Consider the following 6,000-nt stretch of genomic DNA (forward strand, 5'->3'; position numbering starts at 1 on the left):
TAATTGTGTATTTGAAGTAAACAAAACTTTTAGAACAACGTTTCTAAAGTTGTCAGTATTTTTCATAAGTTATGAAAACACCTTTATTTTTACACAAACTCTTTTGATATCATATGTTTTTCATGAAACTTAATTAGTGTCAAATTTGTTACATAGAGTTTTAATATGTAAGATTATTTAAAAACGCAAATAACTGAGTACTAATTTACTTGTTTACAAATTAGTTTACTTTAGTATTTATTAAAAGATAGTTAAATAGCTAAACAAAACAAATTATTTATCGTTTGTGGTACTAATCATATGTTTGTTGTCTGCATTTAATATGTACAGACACTTTCTTATGAAACAAATATTTATGTGTAGACTCAGTAAGTAGCACAAAAACAAAAATACTGTTTATAAACTATCATCAAATAAAAATCTGTTTACAAATAAGTAGCTTAATAACATTTTATAAGTAAGTTAATCATTAAAGATAGTAACTGAAACTGAAAACATGTAAATTAGCGTGTATAAAAAAGTATGTGTGGCACTTTTGTTTTTTATATATATATTTGTTTGTAGCACTCATATATTATCTTAAAAATTAAGTTAATTTGTTCAATATTATATCTTCTTATTGATTAAACTGAAACCAATACAGCAATTATTACAAATTATTTCTAATGCTGTAATCTTACAACAGAAAAATGTATGCAAACATACTTTGATATACTGAATCAACTATTTTTGCGATATGAATTTTTTAGTAAAGTTTAGAGTACTCGTAGTTTTCTCATTAGAAAGTTGTATAGTAAATATATAAAAAATAATTTTGTATATAACCTAAAACAAAACAACATACAAAAAATTTTGCTGCAAAACGGCGTACATAGTTTATTTAATGCTTAAACTTGATAAAAAACCATCTTTAGTTTTATAAAAAAAAAATTAAAGCAACTTTCAATGCGATTGTAAAAAAAATTTTTTTTTTCTAATATCTACTTAAAACACACAAGATAACTCTTGTGATAAAGTAATTTAGAACATGAAAATTTTGTTCAATACAGAAAGTTCAACGGTAGTTAAAAAAAAGTGCGCTAAAGTTATTAAAGACAGTTACTAATGCTTTATATTTAGTCCACATTGATTTGTAAAGTCTTGCTATTTAAATATGGTTAGTAAATTTATTTAATATTATTCAAAGAAATTTAAAAATTGATTTTTTCAAACTATTTTCTTTTCATTTTGTATAAAAATTTGACAGTAATAATCAATTGTTATTAGATAATTTAACCAGTACTTTAAATAAAAATATAAAAAGATTTATTTTATTATGATTTGAAACTACAAATAACTTAATTTTGGTGATGCATATAAAATTAAATTGTTTAATTAAAGGGTAAGTAAGCAGTAATCTAAAAACTTTAAATTTTTGAAAACTAATTAAAAAGTATAGAAAAATTAAGTAAGTGTTAGTAATATATTAAAGCTTAAATTGCTAAACTGTTATCTGAAGTTTTATGGCCTTTTTTTCAATATTTTGTTTTAGGTTTTATTTTAATTTAAAACTGTAACAACTCAAGTCAACGGCTTTTATGAAAAATATTTATAACAGGTTTTCCCAAAATGCCAGTATCAACTCTTAGGGGCTATTTTGGTCTATCAGAGAGTAATAATAAATAAAGGGTTGAAAAAGTAAATTACTATTTAACTAGTAAAGGGGCAATAACTGATATTAGGGTATTTATGAATGTAGTTTTTGAAAAACCTTTTTTTATAACTATCAACTCTTAAATACATTTATAAAAATAATTTGAAATTAACAAGTTTAACTGAAGTGACGGCTTTATACTATCAAGTTTTAACAGAACTAATAAGTTTTAAAATTTAGCCTACACTGAAACTTTTAAACTAAACAAAGTAGTTGTAATCATATGCTTGAAGCAACAATCAATTTTTTTAATCTTCATGATTGAAAAAAGTTTAATTTTATGTTTTAGAATTTTGAGACTAATAAATATATTTAAGTTGCTATATAATGCCAAGTTTGATCAAATTTAATTGAAATTATCTAAAATAATTTTTTATATAATTTTTTTATATTGAGTAAAATGTCAATACTTTTTAATCAGCAGTTCAAAGGTAACTTTCAGTACAAATGTCATCAAAAAGATTTCTAAGACTTGGTATTTTAAGTACTAGCTAAAGTTAGATTGGTTTGTTAATGCGTTTTCAAAGCTAGCATGTCACCTTCGTAAAATGTTGCCATTGGTTAAAATTTTGTTAAGTGCCCCATATTTAAAAAGAAAGTAAAATTTTGAACTTGCATAAGAAAATTTTGTTGTCGTCTTTCTGTGTAACACAAAAACTTGTTTAAGTAGTGGTGTAATTTTAACTAAGACAAACTTAATCATCAATATTTCAAAAAATTGTGTTCTCACAATAACTAAAGTTATTCAAAAACTTCATCAAATTTTACAGTAACGGGTCAAGTATGCACGAAGGTACACTGTTGCATGAAGGTACATTTTTACATGAAGACAACTTAGTGCGAAAACACTTTTGCAGGAAGGATAATTTTTGCACGATAGTTAAAAAAAGCAATTAAATAAAAATAAAAGAAAAAATAAGTAATAGTTATAGTAAAAATAAAAAGTAACTAATAATACTTACTAATGAACAAACAAAAAAAATAATTAACAAATTAAAAGTTAACAAAAAGGAAGAAAAATAAATTACCGACCGAGGGTAAGGGTTAGGGGGTAAAAGTGATAGTAAAAATTAAATTGATAAAAAATTTCAACCCTTGCAAAAGTGTCTTCGTGCAAAAGTGACCCTTTATGCAAGAGTGACCCCTCGTGAAAAATTGACACAGTGCAAAAAAATCTTCGTGCATAATTTTCTTTTGGCACAGAAGTGTCTGTTATTTAGCACCTACCCAAATTTTAGATATCAAATACTTTTCAAGATTTTCCATTCAAATCGTTCGTATTATAAATCAAGGTACAAGTCAACTTCTCATCCCTAAGTTTTTTTTTTGAGAATTTTTTGTAAGAAAGAATTGTTTAAATCATGAAATTGCAACAAACTGAACTTTAAAATCACATTACAAATTTTTAAATAAATACAAATAAAGTATTAAATTGAAAAATACATATTAAGCAAATTCTTTATTTTTGGTCAGGTTGAATTCTTTTATTATATAAATCTACACAAAACTGAAACCCGAAAAAAAATTAAAACCTTTTAACAATTATTTTCGAACTACTTGAATCACAGAAGAATAATCAATATTACTCGAGAAACGTTTCTAATTACCGATCCATATACATTTCTATTCTGAAATAAAAAATGAATTTATTCCGTACTGAAAAAAAACTTTAAATAATTTATACGTTGTTACTGAAAAAATAACAATTTAAATTTGAAAGATTAAACTTATTAAACTCAAACGCATGTTTTTTGACAGGTCAACAAAGTTTTTTTTTTTCTGAAACATTGTGAAATTCATTTTGCAGCTTAGATTTGTGTTATTGTTACTTTTTTGCAAGCTTTTCGGTAAATAGTTGAAATACTTTACCAAATATTGCTTTTGAAAGTTTTATTAACAATATATACTTTACAAAAAAAAAGGTTGTAATACTTAAACATAGCAGTTTATAAAAACTTAAATCAAAAATAGAGATACAAATTAAAATACATTAATGTTAACAGAAGCAAAACACTATTTTGATACAGGGCGTGTTTTAACTGATTTCCTGTGCAACCCCTGAAAAAAGGAAGTATAAGAAAAAAAGCTTAGATTGTTCAATCAAAATATTTTTGAACCGGAGATCTTACATATTTCAATTGATTAAATTATGCTATTTTGCTAAACTTATGAATAACTTTGAACTAATATGACGTAGTTTTGTAAACTTTTACTTTGAAAAAAAGTTAAAACTGTACAAAAATGTTATACTTGCAAAAGTTGCACATAAGACAAATGAAACTTTTGATACAAAAATAGCTTATCAAAATTGTTTAAAAAACATTTTTGATTGATTTTAAAACTCACAGGGTTTAATTTTAACTCTTGAAACTTTCGCTTTTGTTTATATTTTGTTTTCAAAAACATAACTTTATAAAACTATAAAGCAATATAAAATTTGACATTTATAACTATTTTGATAAAATTTAAAGAACTGGATTACTTATCAAGATTTTGCATTTTGTTTTAGTGGTATTTGAAAATTTTTGAAAGGTAGATATAATTATGCAGCTGCAAAAATTTTAGATAGTTTTGTAGTAGACATTTATGTGAATTTATACTGTGTATTATTAAAAGATACTACAGAATGTACTCTGTTTTTGAACAAAAACAATTGTGCAACCCCACTGAAAAAAGTCTAGACACGCCCCAATTATGATATGAATTAAAACGTAATGTGTTTTTTGAAAATATACTGTAATACTTTGTATACGTGAAGCATTAGAAACAGCAATTCAGATAGATATTTAAAAAATATTTCTTAATATTAAAGACTTGAACTTGACATAGTTTAGTTTGCTTATTGTTAAACAAAAACAAAGGCTTTAGAGTGCAAACGTTGAACAGTTCGAACTTCGATTGGTTATAATATATACCTGATTTTTGCCATCTTTTATGCTGTGTTCCAGAATTCGAAAGAAATGTATCTATTTTTTAAGTGATTAAATTTAAAGGCCTGGTTATAAAAAGCTAGTTTTAAAAATTAACCTAATTAGATATTATTTTAGCAAAGAATTAAAAACCCATCATTATTAAAAAAAAATCCTTATTTTTTTTTTTAATTATTATGAAATTCAAACTAGAACTAAAGCTAAAATAAAATTTTCTTAAATAGTTAAACCAAATCTAAGCAGAAAACCGATTTTCTATTCCAAAAGTTATTTATAATAAAATAAGTAAAAGTTGTAAACAATAGAAATTTAAAAACTCTTAACTCCTGTTTGCTGTTTGTTTAAATACAGCAAATTTATTCCATTAATTTTATGGAAATATATTGCTTTTGAAATTAAAATTATAGTATTCAAGAATAAATTTACCAACAACATTCATTCAAGATCGTTTATCAAGTCAAAATGGTTTATTCTGTACAAATTGGTTTAGAACTATCTATGAAGATCTAACTTAACTAAAGATAGGTAAAATATTGCCTAATAAAAATAAATAACAAAAATAAAAACAATACGGCCATCAGTGACGTATATGGCCAGTGTATTTTTAGATTAAAAACAAATTGTGCAAAACAAAGAAAATTTATTTATTAATCTATTTAATACTTTAATATGTGTTTTTAACTTTATTTACAGTAAACAGTAAGGTATCATTACTTTTATTTCAATAGTTTAGTTTAAAAAATTTTGTTATTTTCTTTTTATTCTTTGTTTTAGATTCATCCAGCAAACAGCAAGAAAAGTCACCTGTACTTAATTTAAACTGTTAGTTTTTGAAGATGTGCGTAAAATAAGCAAATCATATGGTTTCTTAGCTACAAATTATTTTAACATAAATAATATATTTACCAACATTAATGCTTTGATATTCTAATAAAGGGCTAGTTGATCTATACTAGGGTTAGCAACGTACATAGTGGGCCGCAACCCAACCAACCAAAATCTCTTGTCCTCAAAATATTTTTAGTTTGAAAAAAAATTTGTGCCTTACAAACAAAATTAAGTAATTTTATAAAAAGTATTTTGCATTCTGCTCTTTATTTACTTTGCAATACACTAGTGCTTATTTAATAACCATTTTATTAGAAATTTTTGTCAAAAAATTTTGTGATATATATCTCTAAAACTACATGATTCTTTTTTTCTTGACACATGTGGTGAATGAACTATTTATTTACATCTCCTGGCAACTTTTTAAGCTTTTAATAGTTACATAGCTCTCACTTAACATAAATAAACCAACAAGAAACTTCTAGAACTGTTTGTTAATATCAATATGTGTATCAGCTCAAATTTGTTTTTCTTTCTTTGTCTTTTAAG

Source organism: Thalia democratica, chromosome 1 (assembly GCF_965202585.1).
Source record: "Thalia democratica chromosome 1, ktThaDemo2.hap1.1, whole genome shotgun sequence".
Taxonomy (NCBI): domain Eukaryota; kingdom Metazoa; phylum Chordata; class Thaliacea; order Salpida; family Salpidae; genus Thalia; species Thalia democratica.